This window comes from Oryctolagus cuniculus, chromosome 10 (assembly GCF_964237555.1).
Source record: "Oryctolagus cuniculus chromosome 10, mOryCun1.1, whole genome shotgun sequence".
NCBI lineage: Eukaryota > Metazoa > Chordata > Mammalia > Lagomorpha > Leporidae > Oryctolagus > Oryctolagus cuniculus.
In genome coordinates, this window is record NC_091441.1 from 96,591,119 (window position 1) to 96,603,570 (window position 12,452).

A 12,452-nucleotide genomic window follows, 5' to 3' on the forward strand; every position below is an offset into this window, starting at 1 on the left:
GCTGAGGTGGGCCGTGGGGAGGGCCAGCAGCCAGTATGAGTGGGAGGTAAAGGTGGCACAGTTTAGTCTTCACCACCATAGGATTATCCCCACTTTTAAAACATGTATTTATCTGGCCGGCGCTGTGGCTCACTAGGCTAATCCTCCGCCTTGCAGCGCCGGCACACCAAGTTCTAGTCCCGGTCGGGGCGCCGGATTCTGTCCCCGTTGCCCCTCTTCCAGGCCAGCTCTCTGCTATGGCCAGGAGGGCAGTGTCTCTCTCTCTCACTGTCCCCTCTGTCAAAAATTAAAAAAACAAAAAACATGTATTTATCTATATGAGGAACAGATCTTCCATCCACTGGTTCACTCCCCAAATGCCCACCACAGCCGGGGCTAGGCCAGGCCGAAGGCAGGAGTCAGAACTCCATCGAGGTCTCCCACATGGCTGGTAGGGAACCAAGAACCTGGAGCCTCTTCTGTTGCTTTCCCAGGTGCATTAGCAGGGAGCTGGGTCAGAGTGGAGCGCTGGGACTCAGACCACACTCTGATGCATGCGGGATGTGGTGTCCAAGCAGCAGCTTCCTGCGTGCCACCACACCTCCCCAACCCCCATTCTACACAAGAGGTGGCGCGGGCCAGGCCAGCGAGGAAGGGGACAGCTGGCACTGGAACCTGGTTCTCTGATGCCAGTGTTGGTAGCTTCTGCACCCCACTGGCCCTGGGGTCCCCCAAGAGAGGTATAGGGCAGAAGGATCTAGCCACATGGTGGCAGCAGCCTGGAGCACCTGTGGTCTCCAGAGCCTTCCTGCAGAGAAGTTTCTAGAAGCAGACAGGGGGACAAGAGCACTTGAGCCACAAGCCCAGGCCTGTAGGTTGGCCTTGGAGCCTGCTGTGCCTGTCTCTACTGGTCAGCTGTGGCCCCCTGCACTTGAGAAGCCATGGCTTATCCAAAGGGGAGGGGCGGAAGAGGCAGTTGCCCAGCCTGCCTGGCCCCTCTGAGGCCCCCACAGTTTATAAAGAAGCCAGGAGCCTGGGCAAGCAGGTGCTTGGCACTGGCAGGATAAGGGGGGAATAGCCTGACCCATGGCCTAGACCCAGTCCTAGAACATGAAGGACACAGGGAACGGGGGACTTCCAGGGTTGCAGGGGCACGATGAGCCCTTGGCACCTGTCTCCTTTATGCTGAGAAAATGAGCTTAGTGCAGAATGGGCTGGAGCAGTGGCCTGGCCTTCCCTCACTGGAGCCCAAGGAGCCTGTTACTTCTCCCTCTGCAGCTGGTCAGGGAGGACACGAAGGCAGGACAGCATGAGGCACCCTGGGTCCTTGGCCTGGCCTCACTTAAGTAGCTGAGCAGGTCTGCGTGGGCCTGAGGAGGGCCAGGCTGCACCAGCTAGGACCCACGATGGCTCCCTCCACTCCCCAGCCCATCCGGCTAAGGGCAGCCCAGAGCCACTGCCGCCCGCAGTGCCACCTGGCTGCAGGGAGAGGCTGCGCTGGTGACCACTCAGCTCCCAGTGTCCAAGTGGAGGCTGCAGCCAGGCGAGCCTGATGGGGGCAGCCAGGCCTAGAGGCACCCCACCGGCTTCCCAGACCAGAACCCCATGCTATGACCTGGGTCTGACCCCACCTCTGCTGCTCCACTCAGCACTGGGAGAGGCTGCCGTGTGGAAGAGGTAGGACTGAAGTTCCTACATGGCTGGGTGGGAGAGGGCTCGGAACTGCCAAGGCAGAGCGATTCCTGAGCAAGGGCCCCGCAGGGCGGTGGCCCTCAGCCCTGTGCTGTGTGTGAGCCCAGCACACCTGACCTCACCTGACCAGCACGATGGCCATTAGCACAACCCTGGGAGGCTGGGGTTTCAATCGGTTCTACTAAGGTGTGATTCACACGCCGCCAGCTGTGGTTTGGATGGGTTTGGGTGACCCTGAAGGCCCATGTGTTCAAGGTTTGGTCCCCAGGGGCCGGCGTTGTGGCATAGTAAATGAAACATCTACCTGCAGCACCGGTCAGGGACCCAGTTGCCTCACTTCTGATCCAACTCCCTGCTGATGGCCTGGGAAAGCAGTAGAAGCTGGCCCAGGTACTTGGGCCCTTGCACCTGCATGGGAAACCCGGAAGAAGCTCCTAGATCCTGGCTTTGGATTAGCCCAGCTCAGCTGCTGCAGCCATTTGGAGGGTAAACCAGTGGATGGAAGATCTCTCTGTTTCTCTCCCTCTCTCTCTGTAACTCTGCTTCTCAAGTAAAATAAATAAATTAAAAAAAAAAAAAAAGGCTCAGTCCCCACAGTCTTATGGAAGGGTAAATATTAGGGTATTAAGAAGATGGGCCCAATGGCAGGTCTCTAGGTGGTAGGGTGGGGTGTGCCCACCCAGGACAGCTCTCCCAAGAGGGTTGGTTACCCATCTGGACAGGGCACAGCCACTCTGCTTCCTGGCTCACCATGTGGTTGTTCCTTGGCACACACTTCACTCCTACCATCCTCTGGCCTCGCCAGATGGCCATACCAATGTCACACACACAAATACCACCAGCCCTGCCACACACACCCATGATCTTAGACTGTGAATCTCCCAAACCGTAAGCTGAAATAAACCTTCCTTTATATGTAGCCTGTGTCAGGCATTTAGTTACAGGGACAAAAAGCTAATACACCAATTCCAGACTTACAGTGATCTCAGTGGTCGTTGGTGTGGTGACCAAGTTGTGCAACCATCGCCACCATGAACTCCGGAACTTTCCCACCACCCGCACGGCTGCGCTCCACCCAGATTCCTCTTGCTGCAGAGCTGGAGTTGTATGCACCCCTTCTGCTTCCACCAAAGGTCTCCCTGGATGGGTGTGTGTCGGAGGGCATCCAGGTCCCGCCACAAAGAAAACAACCCTGTTCCACTTCCCAGGCCAAGGCGGGGCCTCAGGCTCCCTGTGCCACTTTTGTCCCCTCCAGGAGGGTGAGGGAAGAGGAGAGTGAGAGGACACAGGGCAAGTGCCCTGGGAAGGGTTCAGAAATCAGTGACCCTCAGGGAGCTGATTAGAATCTGGATCAGGCCAGTGTGTGGCATAGCAGGTAAAGCCACCACCTACACTGCCAGCATCCCATATGGGCACCAGTTCAAGTCCTGGCTACTCCACTTCTGATCCAGCTCTCTGCTATGGCCTGGGGAAGCAGTGGAAGATGGCACAAGTCCTTGGGCCCCTGCACCCACGTGGGAGACCTGGAAGCAGCTCCTGGCTCCTGGCTTCAGATGGAAGTTCGCTTGCTCTCGCACTCTCGCTCGCTTGCTCTCTCTCTCTGCATCTCCTTCTCTCTGTGTAACTCTAACTTTCAAATAAATAGATATTTAAATTAAAAAAAAAAAAAAAAGAATCCAAATCTGAGAAACAGGTGTGCAGAACGCAGGGAGAACGGCAATGCAGAGAATGACACGTGTCCACCAGAGGCCGCTTTCCCGGCTCAGGTGGCTACTCGGTGGAGGCCCAGCAGGGGGTGCTAGCCACCCAGGCTGGACACCCAGGGAGGGCCTGCATTGCTTTGGGTGCTGGTTTATTCTAGGGCAGCAGGCTCCCAGCCCCTATGGGAAGGGGGTACCTCATCAGGACTAAGGGATATGCAGGGCTCCCGGAGCCAAGTCGGATGCGGTCAGCTCAGGCCATCACCGCAAAACACCGCAGACCACACGGCACAAACGACAGGAATCCCCTCTCGTGGTTCTGGAGCTGCAACTCCAGGCAAGGTACTGGCTGACCGCGTCTCTGGGGAGGGCCCTCCTGCTCCCAGACCACCGTGTGGACTTCCGGCGGCACCCTCACATGGCCTTTCTCTGGGTGGGCTCAGAGGACTCTGCTGCTTGCGGTTTGCTTTAATGTATTTATTTGAGAGAGAGAGTTTCATTCTCTGGTCCACTCAAATGCCTGCAACAGCCAGGATTGGGCCAGGCAGAAGCCAGGAGGAAGAAATTGTATCCAGGTCTGGCGGGCAGCAGGAACCCAAGTCCTGGAGCCAGCGCATCTGCCGCCTCCAGGGCGCACATCAGCAGGAGGCTGGAGTCAGCAGCGTTAGGACTGGATGCAGGCTTCCCACAAGGGAGGGGTCAACTGCTGTGCCAAACGCCTGCCCCATTATCTTTTTTGACAATAGAATAATATGTATTAAAAAAATGGAGCAACTGTTGGTAAGCACGCCAACAAAAATTTGTTGAGCTCTTTTGCTTCTTGTTATCTTCAATGAGCTCTGTCCCAGATTACAAATCATTTTTAAAAAAATTCATAGTTGTAAATGTGAAACTTACCTCACTCATTCAGAATATTTGACTTGCAAATTCGAATTGACATGAAGGGAGTCGTGTTCCGAAATTCATACGATGGCCAATAAGCACAGGCAGACGCTCAGCCTCTCTCGCATTGGGGAGATGCAAATCAAAGCCACAAGAAGATACCACTTCACACCCCTGAGAACGGCTCTTATGCAACTGGCCACGAGGACGTGCGGAGATTTGGAAAGTGTGCACTGCACAGATGTAAGATGCAAATGTGAGACAGTGAAGTGAGTGTGGAAGACAGTGGCTGGTTCCTCAGACGTTAAACACCGTGGCCACAGCACCCCGCAGCTCCGCCCCTGGGTGTATACAGACAAGAACTGACAACAGGAGATCAGATCCTGCACACCTGCTCACAGCAGTGCCATCCACAGGACTCAAAACATGGACGTGACCAAATGCGCACTGCACAGCTGGATACGATGGGTTATTCTGCCCACCGAAAAAGGGAGGGAGGGGCCAGCGCTGTGGCACAGGGGTTAAGCCACCACCTGGAACACGAGCATCCCATGCAAGTGCCAGTTCGAGGCCTGGCTACTCCACTGCCAATCCAGCTCCCTTCTGAGAAAGCAAATGCTTGTAGGACACCCAGATGGAGTTCCAGGCCCCTGCTTTTGGCTTGCCCCAAGCCTGGCTACTGTGACTATTGGGGGAATGAGCCAGCAGATGGAAGCTCTCTCTGTCACTCTGCCCTTCAAATGTTATAGGAAGGGAATTCTGATTCAAGCTCCAACATGGATAAACCTCGAACACTATGCTGAAAAAAAAAAAAAAAAAAAAAAAAAGCGCGAAGGACTGTGTGAGTCCACATATATGAGGTGCCTAGAATAGAATCCTACAGACAGGGAACAGAGAGCTGGCTGCCAAGGCCTGGGGGAAGGGATTGGGGGGTGGGGGGAGGTCATGGTCCATTGTACCTGGAGTCTCAGTCTGGGACAATGAAAAAGTTTGGGAGAGGAATGGTAGCGAAGAGGGCTCAGCAATGGAATGCAGCCAACGACAGACTGGCCACTCAGGAAGGGTTCACATGATAAACATTATGTACACTTCATCTCAACGTTTGAAATTCATATGTGTGGGGGCCAGCACAGGGGTGTATCAGAAAAAGCCACCTGCAGTGCCAGCATCCCATATGGGCGCCGGTTTGAGACCCGGCTGCTCCACTTCCAATCCAGCTCCCTGCGTATGGCTTGGGAAAGCGGTAGAAGATGTCCCAAGTGCCTGGGCCCCTGCCACCAACGTGGGAGACCTGGAGGAAGCTCCCGGCTTCAGCCTGGCCCTGCGGTGGCCATTGTGGCCATCTAGGCAATGAGGCATCTCTCCCAGTCTCTGTCTCTGTGTATCTCTTCTAAGATAATTCTTTTTTTTTTTTTTTCGACAGAGTGGACAGAGAGAGAGAGAGAAAGGTCTTCCTTTGCTGTTGGTTCACCCTCCAATGGCCGCCGCAGCCGGCGCGCTTCAGCCGGCGCACCGTGCTGATCCGATGGCAGGAGCCAGGTGCTTTTCCTGGTCTCCCATGGGGTGCAGGGCCCAAACACTTGGGCCATCCTCCACTGCACTCCCGGGCCACAGCAGAGGGCTGGCCTGGAAGAGGGGCAACCGGGACAGAATCCGGCGCCCCGACCGGGACTAGAACCCGGTGTGCCGGCGCCGCTAGGCGGAGGATTAGCCTAGTGAGCCGCAGCGCCGGCCAGATAATTCTTTAAAAAAAGAGAAATTACTCATTTGTAACTTGAAAAATATTAATTCATGAATGGATTTCAGAGGCAGAGAGTGAGCTCCTATCCACTGGCCAAGACTGGGCCGGGCTGAAGCCTGGAGCCAAGGACTCCATCTGGGTCTCCCACATGAGTGAGCCATCACCACTGTCTCCCAGGGTCAGCACTGGCAGGAAACTGGAGTCAGGAGCAGAGCAAAGTATAGAATCCAGACAGCTCTAACACGGGACATGGGCTCCCAGCCGCTGGGCCACACGTCCACCCCAAGAAACCCAAAATGCTTCTTTTACAGATTTGTCCAAAAGAGAGAGGGAGAGGGGGAGGGGGAGGGAGAGGGAGGGGGGAGAGGAGAGAGGGGGGAGGGGAGAGGTCTTCCATCTGTTGGTTCACTCCCCAAATGGCTGCAATAGCCAGAGATGGGCCAAGCTGAAACCAGGAGCCAGGGGTCTCTCAAGTGGGTGGCAGGGGTCCAAGCACTTGGGCCATCCTCTGATGCTTTCCCAAGAGCATTAGCAGGGAGCTGGATTGGAAGTGGAGCAGCCGGGGCATGCCCCATGGGATGCCAGCATCACAGGCAGCAGCTTAACCTGCTGCACAGTGACAGCCCCGAAACATTAATTTTTAAAGACTTTATTTATTTGAGAGGTAGAGTTACAGAGAGAGGCAGAGGTAGAGAGAAAGATCTTCTGGGGCCAGCACTGTGGCACAGTAGGTTAATCCTCTGCCTGTGGCGCCTGCATCCCATATGGGCACCAGTTTTAGTCCCGGCTGCTCCTCTTGTGATCCAGCTCTCCGCTGTGGCCTGGGAAAGCAGAAGATGGTCCAGTCATTTAGGCGCCTGCACCTGTGTGGCAGACTCGGAGGAAGCTCCAGGCTCCTGGCTTCGGATCGGCTCAGCTCTGACCATTGAGCCCATTTGAGGAGTGAACCAGTGGATGGAAGACTTTTCTGTCTCTCCCTCTCACTGTCTGCAAACTCCAGCTCTCAAATAACTAAGTAAAATCTTTTTAAAGACAGAGAGAGAGAGAGAAAGAGAGAAAGAGAGAGATCTTCCATCTGCTGGTTCACTTCCCAAATGGCCACAATGGCCAAAGCTGGGCCAATCCAAAGCCAGGAGCCAGGAGCTCCTTCCAGATCTCCCAGACAGGTACAGGGGCCCAGCACTTGGGCCATCTTCTACTGCTTTCTCAGGCCATCAGCAGAGAGTTGGATTGGCAGAGGAGCAGCCAGGACACAAATAGGCACCCATATGGAGTGCCAGTGCTGCAGGTGGAGACTTAACCTACTATGCCACCACGCCGGCCCCACCTGAAATGCTTTTATCCTTGGATATATAATCATACATGAACATGCACAAGACGTGGTCACCAAACGAGCGAACACTGATGTGACATCTCAGAAAACTGAAGCCAGCTCCATTCACTTAAGTCCCAACAGTGTCCAAAAACATGAGAGGGATGTCAAATTCACTTTTGTGGGAAGAGAAGTTTTTCTTTTCCTATCCATGCTTTACTGAATGCTTTCCGTGGCCCAGGTCCTGTGCTGAACAAGCCCTACCCGTGTCCCAAAGCCAGTGATTCCCAAACTGGGGTCATGAACACAACGGGAGAGCTTCCTCATGGCTCAGGTCCCAGGCCCAAGACAAAGCCTTTGTGTGGTTGCTCCGCACAGACGGGGCGAGCTGCGGCAGTTCTGAGAAGGGTCTCCTATGCGCAGGTGCTGTGGTGCAGATGGTCAGGCCACTGCCTGCGGTGCCGGCATCCGTATGGGCTTCAGTCCAAGTCCCAGCTGCTCCGCTTTCGATCCAGCCCCCTGCTAATGCACCTGGGAAGGCAGCAGGTGATGGTGCAAGTGCTTGGACCCCTGCCTCCCACGTGGGAGACCCACATGGAGTTCCTAGCCCCCGGCTCTGGCCTGTCCCTGCTCTGGCTACTGTAGCCATCTGTGGATTGAAGCAGTGGATGGAAGACCTCTCTGTGTCTCTACCTGTAACCTCTGCCAGTCAAATAAATTAATCTTAAAAAAAAAAAAAGTTTTCTCAACTAAGAGCAAATAAGAAGGCAGTAAATTCACAGAGTTCCTGAAATATAATCAGACTTCCCACTAGGGCGTGAGCCTCCCAAACCAACACGTTGCCTTGCTGTTCACCTCTGCCACACGTCGGAGAAGCCTGGGTGTAATATCCAAGGCCACATGCCCTCACCACTGCCTTCCCATCTCTTGCTTGCTCTTTATATTTTATTTATTTGAAATTCAGAATTACGGAGAGATAGAGAGAGGTCTTCCATCCACTGGTTCTCTCCTTCAAATGGCTGCAACAGCCAGAGCTGGGCCAGGCTGAAGCCAGGCGCTTCATCGGGGTCTCCCACATTGGGTGCAGGGGCCCCAGCACTTGAACCATCTTCTGCGGCTTCCTCAGGCACACAGTGGGGAGCTGGATCAGAAGTGGGGCAGCCAGGACGTGAGCCAGCACCCACAGGGGATGCCGACACTGCAGACGGCGGCCCAACCCACTGCGCCACAGCCAGCTCCCCAGCTCCAATTTCAAACACAAGAAAGTGATAGAAGGCAGAAGTGTAAAACAGAAGGAGAATTTCAGTATGTTAGCCCGAGATTTCATATTTTAATTAAAAGTTGCTAACCAGCCACTCGCGAAGAGTCAGCCTTTCCTAACCGAGCTTCTCCGGGTTCTGCGGCTCAGGTTACCTCGGGAGGGTCCTCCTGGCTCTCTGGCACAGACATCCCCCCCTCCCTACTGTGTATTATTTACTGTTTACAATCTTTTTTTTTTTTTTTTTTTTGACAGGCAGAGTGGACAGTGAGAGAGAGAGACAGAGAGAAAGGTCTTCCTTTGCCGTTGGTTCACCCTCCAATGGCCGCCACAGCCGGCGCACCGCGCTGATCCGACGGCAGGAGCCAGGAGCCAGGTGCTTCTCCTGGTCTTCCATGGGGTGCAGGGCCCAAGCACTTGGGCCATCCTCCACTGCACTCCCGGGCCACAGCAGAGAGCTGGCCTGGAAGAGGGACAACCGGGAAGAATCCGGCACCCCGGCAGGGACTAGAACCCGGTGTGCTGGCGCCGCAAGGCGGAGGATTAGCCTAGTGAGCCACGGCGCTGGCCAACTATCCATTTCTTAATAGGCCTGTGTGGATTCGTGTTTTTTCATCTTTTTAAATATTTTTTATTTATTGAAAAATCAGAATTACAGAGGCAGAGAGGGCGAGACAGAGAGAGAGAGCGTCCATCTGCTGGTTTGCCCCGCAGATGACTGCAACAGCTATGGCTGGGCGATGCCAAATCCAGGAGCCAGGAACTGCATTCAGGTCTCACACATGGGCGGCAGGGGCCCAAGTTCTGGAGCCATCATTGCTGCCTCCCAGGCACATTAATAAGAAGCTGGATTGGAAGTGGTGGGGGTGGGGGGAGAAAACAAGGAGAAAGGAAGGAAGGAAGGAGGGGAGGGGCAGAGGGAGGGAGGGTAACACACTTGAGCTTCAGGGCTTGGTGAAGGTCTTTCAAGAACGTGTCAGGCTGGTGCTGTGGCACCGTGGTTAAGCCTCCACCTGCCACACCAGCATCCCACGTGGGTGCAGGTTCAAGATCATCTCCTGTATGTGGCTGGGAAAGCAGCAGAAGATATCTCAAGTGCTTGGGCCCCTGCACCCACTGGCCCAGCCACCACCACTGTGGCTATTTGGAGAGTGAACCAGCAAATGGACAATCTCTCTGTCTCTCCTTCTCTAATACTCTGCCTTTCAAATAAATTGAAAAATGAATCTTAGAAAAAAATGTAGCCAGCGCCTATGACTCCAGCATCCCAAACAGGCATGGTTGTGAGCCCTGGCTGTTCCACTTCCAATCCAGCTCCCTGTTAATGTGCCTGGGGCCCTGCACCCACATGGGAGACTCCAAAGAAGCTCCTGGCTCCTGGCTTTGGATTAGCTCAGCTCTGGCCATTGTGGCCATCTGGGGAGTGAACCAGCTGATGGACTATCTCTGTCTCTCTCCCCCACCTCTCTCTGACACACACGCACATACTCTACCTTTCAAATAAATATTTTTTAAAAATGTTAAGAGCATTAGGGGGGAACTGAGGGGCAAAGACACTACTTACATGAAGCTTGAAAAGATGTGAAACAATTCTCTGGAGGGCGTTCATGCTGCGCATGTTAGAAGCAGGCGCCCTGCCGGCGCTGCAGCTCACTGGGCTAATCCTCCGCCTACAGCGCCGGCACCCCGGGTTCTAGCCCCGGTTGGGGCGCTGGATTCTGTCCTGGTTGCTCCTCTTCCAGTCCAGCTCTCTGGGCCCTGCACCCACATGGGAGACCAGGAGGAAGCACCTGGCTCCTGGCTTTGGATCAGTGCAGTGTGCCAGCCGTAGTGGCCAGTTGGGGGGCGAACCAACGGAAAAAGGAAGACCTTTCTCTGTCTCTCTATCTGCAAAAAAAAAAAAAAAAAAAAAAAAAAAAAGCAGGCACCCTGCCAAGGAACACAGGGCACACCTGGTGTGTTCAGGCCCCAATCAACCTCTTTTTTTTTTTTTTTTTTTTTTTTTTTTTTTTGTTCAATGTCTGAAAGTTTTCTTAGTAAGACTTCCTGTCTGCTACATCACTCAGCTTCTCCCTGATGCCAGCCCCGCAGCCACAGTCCGCCCCAGCCAAGTGCAGCACCAGGGTTTGGTTCCCCAGGGCCTATGTGGAAAGAACTTGGCAGAGTTTAACAAACCGCGTCCTTTGCCCTCGAAGCTGGTCTCTTGATTCCCCAGGAAAAGCTCAGCTTCCCACTCCTCCCGGCCCATGCTGCGTCTCCACCAAGCTTCCCGAGCCCCAGACACACCTGCTGAGCTCGCTGGGGACCGGGCAGTGGCACCACACAGCAGCTGCCCTGGGCCCTCTGTCCTCTCTCCCTACACAGGTTGTCCCACGGCTCCACCAACACAGCCGGTACTCCTGCTCCAACAAGAAAGGCCTGGCTCCTAACAACCTCAGCTGCAGGCCACCAAGCCATGGCTGCATCAAACCCAGTGGGCAGCTCAGTGCCTGTCCGCCACCGCCATGCTCACTGCGCACCCAGCCTCACGCAGGTGGAACTGGGACTGAGTCAGGCCTGGCCCCACAGGCCAGCACCTGGAGGCAGGCAGGCAGGGCAGGAGCAGGGCAATCAGCTGAGCTGCTGCTCCCCAGGGCCCGCACATCCGAGTGAGGACTCCGGCACTCCCTCAGCTCCCAGGCCTCCTGCTGCTCCTCTAGCCCCAGCCTCTCGCCTATGCGTTCTTTTTTTTTACCTTTAAAAACTGTGAAATGTCACATCCCTACAGAGAGCGGAAGCACAAGGCAACAAATCACTATAAAGGGACACCTGGGTGGCCAGCCATCAGCCCAAGAGTCAGAACGCCTACCTGGCCCTGCCATTAAACACTTATAAAAATCACGAACCGTTTGGAACATAGAGACAAGCAGAGAGACTAAAATAGTACCCACGAACCTGCGCCGAGCTCTAGCAAAATTTCACGGTGTTCCTTAAGTGCTTCAGGTGTTTTGTAAAATTTGAAAGGCAGAGTGGTAGAGAGAGATCTTCCCAGCCAGGCATTGGGGGAGTGAACCAGCGGGTGGTGTGTTTGTGTGTGGGGGGGGGTGTTCCTCCCCCCTCCCTCCCTCCCTCTCTGCAACTCTGCCTTTCAAATTAAATAAGGAGAAGGCGGAGGAGGAGTGGGATGTGAACACGAGACACGGGGCGGGGCACAGGTGTCCCAAGTGATGTCTTAGGTCTCCACCCCTGAGCCAAACGCCTCAGGAGATTTTGGAAAAGGTGTTCACAGAGGCCCTCAAGCCCTCTGCACAGGGCTTGCAAGCAGGCCTGTAACTTACCCCACAGGTAGCCCTAGGGCCGGCCGGGAGCTCTCCGCAGCAGGTCACCGTCCTGAGCCCTATGCAGCTGCGCTCCGCCATGCTGCAAGCCTCTGAGAGACAGCCAGGCACCCTCACACCCAGCACCTTCTGCTTTCACTTCCACCTTGTTCTTGTCCCTTAAGGTGGGCTGGAGGCCGGCGTCGTGGCTCAATAGGCTAATCCTCCGCCTTGCGGCGCCGGCACAACGGGTTCTAGTCCCGGTCGGGGCGCAGGATTCTGTCCCGGTTGCCCCTCTTCCAGGCCAGCTCTCTGCTGTGGCCCGGGAGTGCAGTGGAGGATGGCCCAAGTGCTTGGGCCCTGCACCCGCATGGGAGACCAGGAGAAGCACCTGGCTCCTTCCTTCGGATCAGTGCGGTGCGCCGGCCGCGCCGGCCATTGGAGGGTGAACCAATGGCAAAAGGAAGACCTTTCTCTCTGTCTCTCTCTCTCACTGTCTACTCTGCCTGTTTAAAAAAAAAAAAAAAAGGGTGGGCTGGAAATGTTTAAGGAGGCTTCGTGGGTGGGCCAGCGTTCCACCCCAGACTCACTG